Below are 16494 nucleotides of genomic sequence, written 5' to 3' on the forward strand. Positions count from 1 at the left end.
CAGTTTGCAGTCAACAGTGCCTGTTTACTTTCATTAAGTATTTCTTGAATGAGTGAATGAATGAATGAATGAATGAATCAATCAATCAAAGTGTGACTCATAACTAGAGGGCCTAAGTAGGCGACTCAGAACCCTTCACATTTTGGTTGGAAAAATTGACATGTAAAAGTAGCCATTCCAGGGCCAGCCCCGGTGGCCTAGTGGTTGAGTTCAGGACGCTCCACTTTGGTGGCCTGGGTTCGGTTCCCGGGCACGAACCTACAACGCTCTGTTAGCGGCCGTGCTGTGCTGGCAGGCCACATACTAAAAAATGGAGGAAGACTGGCACAGATGTTAGCTCAGGGCAAATCTTCCTCAGCAAAATAAGTGAATCATAAATAAGTAACCGTTCCTTTGGGTGCAATTGCTGCATGTTCTCTTCCTGCCTCCCGTTGGATGACACACTGCCACGGGTCATCAACATGGGCCTCCAGAAAGCGCTGCTTTTCCCTCCAGAGCCTCCATCTGTTCTACTGCTACTGAGAAGACCCATCCTTCCTCACAGCCCCATCTGTTTAAGCCATGAAACCAGCCCCCCATCTTGCACCTGTCACATGCATGTCTGCCAACTTGTAGATGGCACCCAGCCAGTGGGATGAGGCAGTCAGGGTCTTGTTTAGAAACACCTGTTTCACCACACTGGGTGTGGTGAAACTCTCCTGAGTTTCTGCTTTACACAGCCAGAGAACTCACCACTCTCCTGAGTTCCTGCTTTACACAGCCAGAGACCTAGGGGCAAGCAGTGGGGGATTATCTGGCTGCCTCTTCTCCCAGGTTAGGGAGACACTGCTGGTGCTGGGTGCTGGCTGAATTCTGTCTCTAGGTTGGGCTCCATGTCGGTCACCAGTCAAGGCACTGTTCTCCAATCTGGACCCCAGTGTGGTGAAACAGGTGTTTCTAAACAAGACCCTGACTGCCTCAGGAGTTGGAAACAGAAGCAATAACAGTAACAACGGTGAACATCTATCGAGTATCTCTAAGAAGTGACTTACACATTCCTTCACCATCACCATGGTGGAAGATGTTATTATAATTATCTCATGTTAAAGACAAAGGAACTGAAGCTTGGAAATATTCAGAGTCAGCACTGTGTCCCATGATCCCCCTATTCCCCAGTGTAGATGTCCTAGTTCCTCCACCCATCCCGCAGAGACCTGGGTTCAAACCCATGGGCAGTTCTTGGCCTGTTCACTTCACTTTTCTGATCCTCAGTTTTCCCATCTAAACAATGGGGATGATCATTGTATCTACCTCACGGAGGCTGCTGTGAGATTTAAATGATATGATCATGCATGAAAGTGCTCAGCAGGGTGCTTGGCCGTGGTCAGTGTTATTATTGGGCTGATATTCGTTGCAAGTGTCCAGAAGAGGAGAAGGAGGTGGGTGCTGGGGGTTGGTGGCCCCATGAGGTTAATGCTTTTCCCACCCCCTGAAACCCATGGAAGGAGATGGTAGGATTCGCTGGCAGGGATATGGGAGAGAGTGGGCCAAGTGTCAGTGACTTTTAGATGAAGGATTTGACACGGGAGCTCAGAGCCACCAGCTTCCAGCTCAGGCAGTGCTTCCAGTCTTCTCAACTTACCTCAAGCCGGTGACCGGCAGGAGCGGAATATGTCTCATAGCTGGCTGCCTCTGTAGAGCTTGGTGACCTAGAATAAAGGGTAGGGAGAGTGGGTGAGATGGAGGTCTCTTGGGGCTGAGGAGGGCCACTGGAGCCGGTGAAAGAACACAGGCCTTGGAGCAAGGGAGACCTGAGTTCAAATCCTGGCTCTGCCCCTAATTCACCGTGCGACCTTAGGCACACCACTCCCCTTTCTGTTATATATAGCAACATTTTTCTTACTATAATATGTGGTTTAATTAATAAATTTAGATTGTTTCATGGACTATATTTCTTCTCCTTCAGAGGAAATATGGAAACATCAAAAAGAGTTAATTCAAACCAAGACAACAGGGTTATTACATAAAACCATAAAATCTTTTCTTTGTTTTAATGATTTATGTAAAATAATATGTAAAGGATCTGGGACTATTTTAAGATTTTTTTTTTTAATTTTTTGTTTATTGCAGTAACAGTGGTTTATAACATTGTATAAATTTCAGGTGTACATCATTATACTTCTATTTCTGCATAGATTACATCATGTTCACCACCCAAATACTACTTACAACCCATCACCCCACACATGTGCCGAATTATCCCTTTCACCCTCTTCCCTCCCTGCTTCCCCTCTGGTAACCACCAATCCAATCTCTATCTCTATGTGTTTGTTTGTTGTTGTTATTATCTACTACTTAATGAGGGAGATCATACGGTATTTGACCTTCTGCCTCTGACTTATTTCACTTTGCGTAATACCCTCAGTGTCCATCCATGTTGTCACAAATGGCTGGATTTCATCGTTTCTTATTGCTGAGTAGTATTCCATTGTGTATATATACCACATCTGCTTTATCCATTCGTCCCTTGATGGGCACTTAGGTTGCTTCCAAGTCTTAGCTATTGTGAATAATGCTGCAGTGAACACAGGGGTGCATGTATCTTTATGCATTGGTGTCTTCAAGTTCTTTGGATAAATACCCAGCAGTGGAATAGCTGGATCATATGGTAGTTCTATCCTTGCTTTTTTGAGGAATCTCCATTCTGTTTTCCATAGTGGCTGCACCAGTTTGCACTCCCAGCAGCAGTGTATGAGAGTTCCCTTCTCTCCACATCCTCTCCAACACTTGTTGTTTCCTGTCTTGTTAATTATAGCCATTCTGATGGTTGTGAGGTGATAATCTCATTGTAGTTTTGATTTGCATTTCCCTGATGGTTAATGATGTTGAACATCTTTTCGTGTGCCTGTTGGCCATCTGTATATCTTCTTTGGAGAAGTGTCTCTTCAGGTCTTTTGCCCGTTTTTTAATTGGGTTGTTAGTTTTTTTGTTGTTGAGATGCATCAGTTCTTTATCTATTTTGGAGATTAACCCCTTATCAGATGTGTGGTTTGCAAATATCTTCTCCCACTTGTTAGGTTGTCTTTTCGTTTTGTTGATGATTTCCTTTGCTGTGCAGAAGCTTTTTAGTTTGATGTAGTCCCATTTGTTTATTTTTTCTATTGTTTCTCTTGCCCGGTCAGACATGGTGCTTGAAAATATGTTGCTAAGACTGATTTCCGAGAGCGTACTGCCTATGTTTTCTTCTAGAAGTTTCATAGTTTCAGGTCTTACATTCAAGTCTTTAATCCATTTTGAGTTAATTTTTGTGTATGGTGTAAGGTAAGGGTCTACTTTCATTTTTTTGCATGCGGCTGTCCAGTTTTCCCAACACCATTTGTTGAAGAGACTTTCTTTTCTCCATTCTATGTTCTTGGCTCCTTTGTTGAAGATTAGCTGTCCATAGATGTGTGGGTTTATTTCTGGGCTTTCGATTCTATTCCATTGATCTGTGTATCTGTTTTTGTGCCAGTACCATGCTGTTTTGGTTACTATAGCTTTGTAGTATATTTTGAAATCAGGGAGTGTGATACCTCCAGCTTTGTTCTTTTTTCTCAGGATTCCTTTAGCTATTCAGGGTCTTTTGTTGTTCCATATAAATTTTAGGATTCTTTGTTCTATTTCTGTGAAAAATGTTGTTAGAACTTTGATAGGGATTGCATTGAATCTATAGATTGCTTTAGGAAGTAAAGACATCTTAACTATGTTAATTCTTCCAATCCAAGAGCGTGGACTATCTTTCCATTTCTTTGTGTCTTCTTCACTTTCTTTCAACAATGTTTTATAGTTTTCGGTGTACAGATCTTTCACCTCTTTGACTAAGTTTATTCCTAGGTATTTTATTCTTTTTGTTGCAATTGTAAATGGGATTGTATTCTTAATTTCTCTTTCTGCTACTTCATTGTTAGTGTATAGAAATGCAACTGATTTTTGTATGTTGATTAAGATTTTGTTTTTGTTTGGCTTTTCAGATGGTATAGGATAGTAATTGGGAGACGGAATTTTAGGTTTTGGTGCATTTGCTAGTTTGACAATTTAGAATCTACTTTAAAGCTTAATAAAAGGCGCTATGGTGTAGTGACTAACTGCGGTTATCCAGGTGCTGGGATGTCAGCCTGCCTTCATTCTAATCTCTAAGTGGCTGTACACAAAGGAATTATCCTCTTCAAAAGTTTACTTTCTTCCTATATTAAATATGGGTAATAGCGTATCTACGTCATGTTAGTTGTGACATTTAAATGGCATAATTAATATAAACACTTAAAAGAATCTCTAGCACAAGATAAATGCTCAATATATGCCAACAATGATTCTGAAATGGAACCTTAGGGGATCTCCTAATTCTGTGCATATCCTTGCTTCAGTGAGAGGATGCTGTTAGCAGGGATATTCTTCTAAACTGTGAAGGAATATTTCACCCGTATAGTGCAATTTAAGGCAGTGCTTCTCAAATTTTGTTGTATCTGCATGACCTGGAGATCTTGTTCAAATGTAGATTCTGATTTTGTAGTTCCGGGTAAAGACTGCGATTCTGCATTTCTAACGTGTTTCCAGATGCTGCTGATGTTGCAGGTCCATAGGCATTTTAAGGCATATTGGGAATGACCCACCCATCCCTTTGTATCTTCCCCAATCTGTCTATCAGAATGATGGAAATTCTGCCATTTCAGATTCATTACTTTTGAACTGTTTCTTCATTTATCCAAATCTGAAATAGAAATACCACTGATAGATCTGAGAATCACTTCCTACCTCTCTCTCTCGTATCAGCCAAATGGAAAGAAAAAGGAAGTTTTGATGGGGTTGATTTTCAACATGTGCACTTATTTTGAAAGAAAAGTGGTCCCTAGTAGGGGACTATATAATATAGCCAGTTGTCTTTGAATGGCTTCAGAAAGAAAGAGGAAGTTGCATAGAGAAGAAGAAGGTAGAAATTAATTAAATCAAACTATAAAACTTTGTCTGACTTTCTGTTTTCCTCATGCAAGGTCAAGAGGACAGATACTGTATTAACTTCTATTCCTGCCATTACTACAATTTATCAAATCTAACCGGCTTAAAACAACACCCATTTACTGTCTCACATTTCTGTAGGTCAGAAGTCCGAAGAAGCATGACTGGACTCTCTGCTCAGGGTCTCTCCAGCGTTGCACTTTCAGCTGGGGCTTGGAGTCCACCTCCAAACTCACTGATTGTTGGCAGAATTCATTTCTTTCTCATGCTTTCCATGTGGTCCTCTTTACCTTCAAATAAGCAATTGGCTATCAAGTCCTTCCCATACCTTTAATCTCTCATTTGCTTTCTGCTTCTAGTGAGGGAAAAATCTCTACTTTTAAGGGCCCATGAAATTTGATTAGGTCCACTGGATAATCCATAATCTCTCTATTTTATGATCAGCTGATTAGTAATTTTAATTACATCTCTAAAGTCTCTTGCCATGTCACATAACATACTTATGGGATTCATGGGAGTAACACCGGTGGACAAAGTTCACAGGACTACCACAGGTTCTGTATTTTTTTTTGAGAGAAAGCATGGACGAACTAGAATGAATGCACTGATTTATATTCTAATCTTAGTTTAACTGCATGCTGATCCATTCGTATGAGACATATAAGTACTCCAAGTTTTTCCTTCACACATTTGAAAAAAGATTTTGTTTGAAAAAAACACCAAAAACTTGGCTTGATTTATTAATGCTGTACAAAATCAAATTTGTAGAGAAACTTTATATTATTTCACATTCCTCCTAATGCCTATTGCAGAATTTTACAAACATCATTCACTAAATAAATTATTGAATTGCTGCTACATCTGAAGGCCATAAAAGGTCAACAACATAGTAGATAACATTTGTTTGGAACTGTATATCAGTCTTATAATTAAAAATTTAGATGAGATCTACTCTTTCCAGTAACTGTCTTTTGCAAGTGACAAGGGCATTTCTTGGAGGCATTAAATATTTTTAGTTGTTTGTAACAATTAGTCAACACTGTGATGAACTAGCGCTCTTGAGAAAGATAACTCAGTAACAAAACGTCAAGTTGGAAGACAACTGTTAACAGACTTACAGTCCACTCACGTATTATTCACTTTACTTAGGTCAGCTCACTGTGATACAATATCTGTGACCCGAGGAAGAACAGAGGAGTTTAGACAAAAACCAAGTATTTTCTAAAATAAAAAATAAAATTTCACTATAGTTTTGATTATAATACATAGAAGATAATGGCAACATAAACTGTGTGTTTTTTTTTTTTTGTTGTTTTTGTGAGGAGACCAGCCCTGTGCTAACATCTGCCAATCCTCCTCTTTTTCTGCTGAGGAAGACTGACCCTGGGCTAACATCTGTGCTCATCTTCCTCCACTTTATATGGGACACCGCCACAGCATGGCTTGCCAAGCAGTGCGTCGGTGTGCGCCCAAAATCTGAACCTGCGAACCCCGGGCCGCTGCAGCGGAGCACGCGCACTTAACCTCTTGTGCCACTGGGCCAGCCCCTTTTTTTTTTTTGTGAGAAAGACCAGCCCTGAGCTAACATCTGATGCCAATCCTTCTTTTTGCTGAGGAAGATTGGCCCTGGGCTAACATCTGTGCCCGTCTTCCTCTACTTTATATGTGACGCTGCCACAGCCTGGCTTGACAAGCGGTGCGTTGGTGCGCGCCCGGGATGGGAACCTGCGAACCCTGGGCCGCTGAAGTGGAGTGCGCCCACGTAACCGCTGCACCACTGGGCCGGCCCCCATAAACCATGTTTTTTAAAGAAAAAAGTTATGCTGAACCCAACAACAGGGCATAATTTCCTTTTTTATTTAGTTCTAGTCTTCCTATAATTCCATGCACATTTTTCAGTTAGAATCACAATATACATAGAATCATATATTTACTTGTCTTCACCAAGTGTTACTTGGCAAACACTTTTCCATTTTTCTACATGACCCTATTCTGATAGTTGGCTGAGTAAGAGTCTATCAATTTCATAAACATGAATTCCTTAACTATTCTTCTATTGTTGGACAGTGAGATGACTATGTTTTTAGTAATACAAATAAGGCTGAATTTTTTGACATGGTCATTTCTTTTTTAAAATGATAATTTGTAGAAATTAGATTATTTTGTAATGGGATTAAACATTTAGAAAGAAATTGGACAACTATTTTGAGAAAGATCCCTGAGAATTTTTTTCAGAGGATTTATTGGATACATATCCTTTGTGGATGTATGTGGAAAGTTTTGTCTGAAAAGATAAGGCCACCCACAGCAAAGGTTTGTTTTAGTGCTCCATCTGTTTGGTATGTACTGTGTAGATTAGAAAAAAGTTCTGACCACAGTGAGACAGAATGTTTAGTAATACTTCTATCATAGTCTTCAATTTCTCCCTGAGTTATGCCTAACATATTCTGTCTCTCCTTATGCCTAACAAGATTGTGAACTTTGCAGACACCTTCCGGAAATGGAATCTACTTCTTAAAAATTAATGAAGATTAATAAACACATCGCATTCATGTGCTCCTTACATACCAGATAGCGGTTGGGATGTAGCAAGTGTGGAGAGGCACAGGGCATGTGGACGAACTAGGCTTGCTGTCTAATTCTCTGTAATGAAAGCACGCGTCCCTGAATGGGGGTGTTTGCTTGTGTGCGTGAAAGACAGTTTCAAATACTGTTATACAAAAGTTTTATCTGCATAAAAATCTGTATTCACGATGTAAGGTTGGCATAACTGATTTAATGATGTACTCTTTACTTTAATTCCACTTTATAAGTTGACTTAATTTTTCATTTGTTTCATAATTTAACAACAGAGAGTAATTAATTTGAAAGGTAGAATGTGATATTTCGTTCAACTCAAAAATGACCCAAACCTATATTTTCATCAGTGCACTGAAGTTGTTTTTTATTATGTTTTTCTTTTCTAAACTAATTGTACTGGTTTTCTGTATTATTGCATTAGGAATTAATTATGTGTCATCTTGGAATAGTCTATTGTTATTTTTAGTATTATTAATATTGTTAACTCATAATTTATGTTTCAGTACTCTTAATGAAAAACTAGAGCATATAAAAATTAAGCCCATGTCTGCTAGCAATTAAAGATCTACTTAACATTTTTGAGACTCCAGAAAATAGTTTTAATAGATGTTCACTAAGCTTCCTTCTAGTTTTAAAATCGTGACATCTGTAAATGCCTTTGACTTATTTTTCAACATGACTGTAAATTTCTTGGTGGCAGAGACTGTAAATTAAATGCCAGTGCCCAGCAAAGTGTCTTATATACAGTAAGTGCCCAAGAAGTGATAGTTGATATAGTCAGGGAATTAACAAATTGTTAGAGCAGAGCTTTTATGTAGACGTTATCAACTTTGTCACTTTTCATTCTGCTTTGGTTTCAAACCACTTTCTCTTCTATTGGCAAATGATTTTTAGACCAATGATTTCCTGATTGCTTGTCAATAATTTGGTCAGGCTTAGAGAAGAAAGTCGATGAGCTTTTTTCCCACTCTACCTCATTTTAAATATTCCATTTTCATATAAACATACAATATGAATGTCAGGTTTTTGTTCAGATAGTTCAGCCAGAACACATTTTCTTCAGGCAGTTTAGAAATTCCCTGTGCTCCTGAGAAAATTTGATACCAGAGTTGACTCTTTCTCTCTGTTACACGTTGGTGTACCCTTCTACCCTTCTATAAACATCTTCTATCTCACTGGCTTTTATTGTAGTTTCTACATTTGTAGAAGCTTGGGAAATGGGCATGTTTTATCAAAGCTCAGTGCTTGATTGCTGTTCTTTAACTTGTGTTTCCTAATGTGGATCATTTTTCAGGGATTAGTCTAATCTCATAGAAATATGAGGATAGAAGTCTTAAGTGCCATAAAATATATATAGATGTTTCTTCCTTGAGACAATTTTGAACTAAATTTAAGCCCTATTTTAATACCTAAATATTAATATATTAATATTTCACTGACAATGTGCTGTCTCGTTTCTCCTCTCACCTGAGCACTTGCTTTATCTCTTCACCATCTCCACCATCTCCTCCCCTTCATCTTGATCCCAGTCGTGGGCATGTCATATAAGACCAAAGTATGGTCTCTTGATCTCCTGTTTTACTTCCTGTGAGAGATAATCTTCTCTCATGCTTTCAGACTTTCATTTATAGAAATAATTTCTGAATGTGCTGCTACTAATAATTAACCTTAAGTCTTACTTTCGCTTGTGATGATAGGAAATCTTTAATGCAGGATCTTTGTCACCTCAGATTCATAATATCAAAAATGAAATTATCATTTTCCTTCACAAATGGAATTCTTCTTACATAATTTTGGTAAATGCTGTAGCTAATCTTTTTAGACTTTATGCTTTCCTTTTATTTAAATGTATTCAGTTCTCTGATGCCTGGTAAATAACTGGGAAGTGTGTTTGTTAATGATATCTCTTAAGATGTGAGATGGCAGTGAAGAAAGTTCAAGGCTATCACATATATAAAAAATCCCAAGTACTTTAAAAGGATTATAACTAGGCTTAATTTCCTCACTTCAGGTCACACTTTACTGTAGGTTTCTCACTCTTTCACGGTACGTATATTCTTTGCTTGCCTGTATCCGACATCGGTATACACACACACACATCACTGAGTAAATATATCCAAGGATTACTTTTGAAAAAGCTTTTTAGGTATTTTATGATTGAAAAACTTTGTAAACCACAGAGCCACAGCCCTGACACATAGTAAACCCTCCATGATATATATAGATTGATCAGTTGTTTGTGAATTTAATTTAGCTCTTTAGATTACATGAACATGCAATTAGAAATCTAACATTGGTTATCAAAATATCTGAATTTTATATCAGGTTTTATTAGTATGCTTTAGAACCTAGATTTTATTTCTTGAAAGGACAGTCTAGAACTTCTCTACACCTGAGAAGATTTTCTTTCTTTTGGACAGAATAATGTGTTATGTAACATGTTAAAACAGTTGTTTTCTAGTTTATTTTCCAATATAAAATGGAAATCTGACTATGACATCATAAAAATATAGACCTCGAGGAGTGAATGTAGTAGATAGATTTCATCCCCAGCATATAGGACGTAATCATATATATCTACAGTATCTTGTCACTGACAAATGTGTTTTAGGGACCTCCTAACAATAAAATAATTCTATTAAATTTATTTTTTATAAATATCTCATTGATCTTTTATTCAACAAATATTCTTTGCCTACTCTGTGTCAAGTTGTGTGCTAGACTGAGCACAGAGAGATACAGAGGCCCCCCCCCTTCAAGATGCTGTCAGTCTAATAGAATGAAATAAATATGAACATAAATCATTACATGTAGGAGCTAAAGGAACTATGACCTAGATGTAATAGTAAAACAAACAGTGGATTGGTCTGGGGGAGGGAGTTACATATTACATAATAGTCTTATACCAATTTTATAATTTCTTAATTAAACTATAATATAGAGGGAAATCTGCCATTTCAAAGAGGAATGTTTTTCATTTCATTTCAGATTGAGCATATTAGGTAATACATAAACTGTGAGGGAGAAGTTTCCAAAAATTACTTAAAGATATTTTGGGTTTAAATAGCCAATGCCTGACATCAAGTTTAATTGAATATTAGACAAGTGGAGTGCTATTGCTTTGTATGTGCAGGATAAAGGCCATTTCGGTACTTCAAAGTGTACCAAATAATTATTGAGTATTTAGTATGTTCAAGCAGTGGTAAGTAGTACACATAATTAATTTAAATCTCATGATAACTTTGTAATGTGCTGACTGTTATTATACCAGCTTTAAAACAAAGGCATTTGAAGGTTAGAGAAGTTAAACAACATACTTGCAGTCATTCAACTGTTGAATTTCCTTCCAGGAGACAAAGCTCATTCTTTGTTTTTCCATACTGAAATTTACTCGTTGTGCGGTAGTGCTTTATTCAGTAACACATGGACAGACACTGCTGTCCACAACAAATTTTAATGTTACGCATCTCCGTGAGTGTGATTAAAGGGATCTTCTTCATTTAAATCAAATATATTTAGAGAATAGGGGTACCATCTTCCATCTAGGGAAAAAAATGGAAATAATTTCTCTGTGTTATGATTTTGGAAAGTCTTAATATTTTTTATGTCTTCAGAATTCACAACATATAGTGAGGGGTAAAAAGTTGGACTTACTTCCCTTTCCAATTGTGAATGAATTTGTTTTTCTCCATTATCTCTGGTAAGTGAGGTAGATGGTGATTCAGGATAGAAACAAGATCTCTTCTCCTGCACAGTGAAAAAATACGGTCTCCATTTCAGACTGACCATGTTGCAGAGAAGATCCACCCAGCATGAGACTAGAGAGAAGAGAAATCCTGAATCAACTGTGGCTGAGTGATCTTAGGTTCCAGCTTACACTCAAGCATTTTGTACTTAAGTTGATTTATCTTAAGGATTAATGTTAAGTAACATAAGAATTCCTGCAGACTCTGATTATGATTTCATTAGAGTAAAATTTCTACAATTGGTGGTTCTAATACCAAAATAAAATGTACATGTGCCATGGGGCCGGCCCCGTGGCATAGCAGTTAAGTGCGCGCGCCCCGCTGCTGGCGGCCCAGGTTCAGATCCCGGGCGCGCACCGACGCACCACTTGTCAGGCCATGCTGAGGCGGCGTCCCACATAAAGTGGAGGAAGATGGGCACGGATGTTAGCTCAGAGCCGTTCTTCCTCAGCAAAAAGAGGAGGATTGACATGGATGTTAGCTCAGGGCTAATCTTCCTCACAAAAAAAAATAATAAATAAATAAAATAAAATGTACATTTGCCATATACAGTCAGTTTACCTTAAGAAATGTCTTGACAAGATTTTCTCCAACCAACTTGACGAGATGAACCTAAGGTCTGGCCCTGTATCAATGCCTCGTTAGACCTCAGTATACAGTCCAGAACAGCAGTGGGATTGAGGATGGAAACGGTGGCTCTGAGAGGCAAGTTAGATCTGTCTCTTGGTTGAAGTTTTTCCCAGCCTGTGTAGCTGCTCTGCTACTAATTAAGACTTTGATTTGGGGCACATCCCATAGTCTCCCTGACCTTCTGCTTCCTCACTACCTAATGGGAGGTATAACATTTGGGCCACTTCACTCTTTCAGCCGTTTATTCCATATATTTATATTGAATACCAACTAGACACAGGGTCTGTACTTCTTACCACATAATGTGATCTCTCCAGATAAAAAGGGGTTGGGGAGAAGAGTTTCATGCTTTATGTTTGGGATTTTTGAACACGACTATGGATAATATGATTTCAGTAACAGCCAGATGTGGTCAGCGCCTCCAAATTATTATTCTGCTTCTCTGTGCATTTCCTAAAACTCAGAGAATGTTTCCAGGCACATCAGCCTTGATATGGAGATCAACACTGATGCTCCACTCAGGAGACCTTTATAACACCCAGGTCTGGGACACCTTACTGTCACTTGGCTTCCATATCCAGAACGGCCCCCACAACAATTCCACCCCATTCATTTATCATCCCAGTCCTTGAATGGGTGTCAGGTCACTACTGTGATGATCTGACCAAAATTCCAGGCACAGTTTGAGCTTTCTCTACATACAGCACCCCTTACCCAGTGCTGTCACCCTTGCCCATCACCCTCTGGACATTGTTAGGGACAGCTCTGGGTATAGAAGAATGTCAGTCATGTCTTAGAAATCAGTGATCTTCAAGGATGTGGCTGTGGACTTCACCAGGAAAAGTGGGCCCTGCTGGACACATCCCAGAGAAAGGCTGTACAGAGATGTGATGCTGAAGAACATCAGTCGCCTGGTCTGTGTGTGTGTTAGTCAGGGTTCTCCAGAGAAATGGAACCAATAGGTTGTGTATAGATGTATATAAGAAGAGATATAGTATAGGAATTGGCTTACATGGTTATTAAGACTGAGAAGTCACACAATCTGCCATCTGCAAGCTGGAGAACCAGGAAACTGAGTCACATGATTCATTTTATTTTATTTTTTCCAGGTCTATTGAGAGTGTAAGGTGTAGAATCTAATGATTGAGAGTGTGAGGTGTAGAATCTAATGATTTGATACATGTATGTATTCCAAAATGTTTACCTCAATAGGATTAGTTAACACATCTTCCACCTCATGTAATTGCTATTTTGTTGTTGTTATGGTGAGAACATTCAAGCTCTACCCTCATAGTGTACTGAAGTGCCTGACATTAATTGCCAAGACTTCCGTTGGAACTATTTCCATATCCCATAAATGTATTGCCAGCTATATGACACACCTACTTGTAAAACAACTAGATAAGAAACCAGGCCACCCTACCCTTGAAGTTACCCTATTAGAAAGCCCTTAGTCACCTAGATATCTGACTGCTTGAGTTTTAAATTTGCCAATAAATGGTGAACCCATGATAACCTAACACCCCAACCTTCAGACCCAAGAGAGGCAGAGCCCCAGGTCCCTGCTCCTCCCTCTCTCCTTTCCTGAGACTTGGCTGTGTCACCCTCGGGAGTGCTGTGTACCCTCCAGAACCTGTGAGTAATAAATCTTGGTCTTCGAGGTTCCCTGATGGTTTTTGGCTTATGTGCATGTTGCAATCATAATAGGAACCACAAGGGCCAGATTAGCCACAACATCGACTCTGGTCAGGGAAATGTCTGTGAGGGCTCCCACACGTAGTAAGGTCTCAGTCAAGTTACTCGGGCATTCCTAGCTGATAGCATCACTATGAATAGGCTGAGACCACCACAACACATAGCTCACATTCAAGTATAAAATACAGTGTTGATAATGCTAGTCACCATGCTGTGTATTAGATCCCCAGAACTTATTCTTCTTACAACTGAAAGTTTGTACCCTTTGACCAACATCTCCCCATTTCCCTTACCCCTCGGGCCCTGGCAACCACCATTCTGCTCTCTGTTTCTATGAGCTCAGTGTTTTTAGATTAGTATTTGACTTTCTGTATCTGACTTATTTCACTTAACATAATGTCCTTAGGGTTCATCCATTTTGTCACAAATTGCAGGATTTCCTTCTTTTTTATGGCTGAATAATTTTCCATTATATATATATGCACACACACATATACACACGCACGTGTATGATCACATTTTCTTTATCAGTTCATCCATCTATGGATACTTTGGTTGTTTCCATGTTTTGGGCGTTGTGAGTAATGAGCAAGGAACATGGAAGTGTAGATAACTCTTCAAGATAATGATTTTGTCTCCTCCGTATATGTATAGCCAGAAGTGCAACATCTGGATCATATGGGAGTTCCACTTTAATTTTTTGAGGAACCTGCACACTGTTTTCCGTAGTGGCTGCGCCAGTTTACATTCTCATCAACAGTGCACCAGAGTTCCCTTTTCTCCACATCCTTATTAGCATTTGTTATCTCTTATTTATTTTGATAATAGCCATTCTAACTGTTGTGAGATAATATCTCAGTGTGATTTTGGTTTGCATTTCCCTGATGATTAGTGATGTTGACCAACTTTTCGTGTACTTGTTGGCCATTTGTATGTCTTTTTTGGAAAAACTTGTCTATTAAGGTCCTCTGCCCATTTTTTTAATTGGATGTTTTGTTTGTTTTTGCTGTTGAGTTACATGAGTTCCTTCTTATTTTGCATATTAATCCCATATCAAATATGTGTTTTGCAAATATTTTCTCCCTTTCTGTGGGTTCCCTTTTCATATTGTTGATTATTTCTTTTGCTGTGCAGAAAGAAGCTTGTTAGATTGATGTAGTCCCACTTGTTGATTTTTGCTTTTGTTGATTGTGCTTTTGGTGTCATATCCAAAAAAATTGTTGCCAAACAGATATCAAGGGTCTTTTCCCCTGTGTTTTCTTATAGTAGTTTTATGGTTTCAAGTCTTAATGTTAAATCCATAAACCATTTTGAGTTAATTTTTGTTGATGGAGTAAGGTAGGGGTCCAATTTCATTCCTTTGCAAGTGAATATGTACTTTCCCCAACACCATTTGTTGACTAGACTATCCTTTCCCCATTGAGTATTCTTGGCTCCCTTGTCAAATATTAGTGTATATGCATGGGTTTATTTCTGGGCACTTGATTCTGTTCCATTGGTGTATGTGTCTGGATTTATGCCAGTACCATACTGTTTTTATTATTACAGTTTGTGTAATAATTTGATTCAGGAAGTACAGTGCCTCCGGCTTTGTTCCTCTTTCTCAATATTGCTTTGGCTATTTGGGCTCTCGTGTGGTCTATAAAAATCTTATGTTTTTTTTCTATTTATGTAAAAAATGCCATTAGAGATGGCTTTGGATAGTACAGACATTTTAACAATATTAATTCTTCTGATCCATGATCACAGGATATCTTTCCATTTATTTATGTCGTCTTCAATTCTTCCATCAGTGTTTTATAGTTTTCAGTATACAGATCTTTTATTACTTTGGTTAAATTTATTCCTAAGTCATTTATTGTTTTTGTTGCTATTGTAAATGGGGATTTTTAAGAATTTATTTTTCAAATAGTTTATTATTAGTGTATAGAAATACAACTAAGATTTCTGTGTTTATTTTGTATCCTGTACCTTTACTAAATTTGTTTATTAGTTCTAACAGTTTTTTGGTGGCGTCTTTAGGATTTTCTACATAGAAGATTGTGTCATCTGCAAACAGAGACAATTTTACTTCTACTTTCTGATTTAGATGTCTTATTTCTCTTCCTTGCCTCATTGCTCTGGCTAGGACTTCCAGTAGTAAGTTGAACAGAAGTGGTGAAAGTGGGCACTCTTGTCTTTTTCCTGATCTTTGAGGATAAGCTTTCAACCATTCTCTGTTGAGTATGATGGTAGCTGTGGGCTTGTCCTATATGCCCTTTATTATGTTGACGTTTATTTCATCTATACCCAAATCGTTAAGAGTTTTTATCAGGAAAGAATGTTGAGTTTTGTCAAATGGTTTTTCTACATATGGAGAGGATCATTCAATTTGTATCTTTATTCTATTAATGTTGCGTATTATGTTTATTGATATGCGTAAGTTGAACCATCTTTGTATCTTAGGGGTATTATCCCTACTTGATCGTGATGTATAATCCTTTTAATGTGCTGCTGAATTTGGTTTGCTAATATGAGAATTTAGCATCTGTATTGATCAGGAATATTGACCTGTAGTTTTCTTTTCTTGCAGTGTCCTTATCTTGCTTTGGTATTAGCATCATGTTGGCCTGGTAAAATGAGTTTGGGAATGTTTCCTCCTCTTTAATTGTTTGGAAGGGTTTGAGAAGAATTGGCATTGATTCTTCTTTAAATGTTTGGTAGAATTCACCCTGAAGTCATCTGGTCTTGGGCTTTTCTTTGTTGGGAGGTTTTTTTTGATGACTGTTTCAATCTCCTTACTCCTTAATGGTCTCTTCAGATTTTTTTATTTCTTCATGATTAAGTCTTAGTAGATTGTGTGTTTCTAGGAATTTATATATTTCCTCTAGGT

At 38.2% G+C, this 16494-nt stretch overlaps 1 long non-coding RNA gene across 3 annotated transcripts in view; it reads right to left on the reverse strand.

The window, feature by feature from the left end:
• Positions 1–1353: 1353 nt before the first annotated feature.
• Positions 1354–16494, reverse strand: part of LOC131413218 (uncharacterized) — a 106883-nt gene continuing 91742 nt past the window's right edge. For 2 of the 3 annotated variants that reach the window (XR_009221905.1, XR_009221904.1), the window contains 2 exons: positions 11206–11369; positions 10998–11093 (listed from right to left, as the gene is read on the reverse strand). This is a non-coding gene — a long non-coding RNA (uncharacterized LOC131413218). Of the gene's footprint in view, positions 1689–10997; positions 11094–11205; positions 11370–16494 lie in introns of those variants that run through there. The other variant, XR_009221906.1, reaches the window with a different exon arrangement.

This window comes from Diceros bicornis, chromosome 13, assembly GCF_020826845.1.
Source record: "Diceros bicornis minor isolate mBicDic1 chromosome 13, mDicBic1.mat.cur, whole genome shotgun sequence".
Taxonomy (NCBI): domain Eukaryota; kingdom Metazoa; phylum Chordata; class Mammalia; order Perissodactyla; family Rhinocerotidae; genus Diceros; species Diceros bicornis.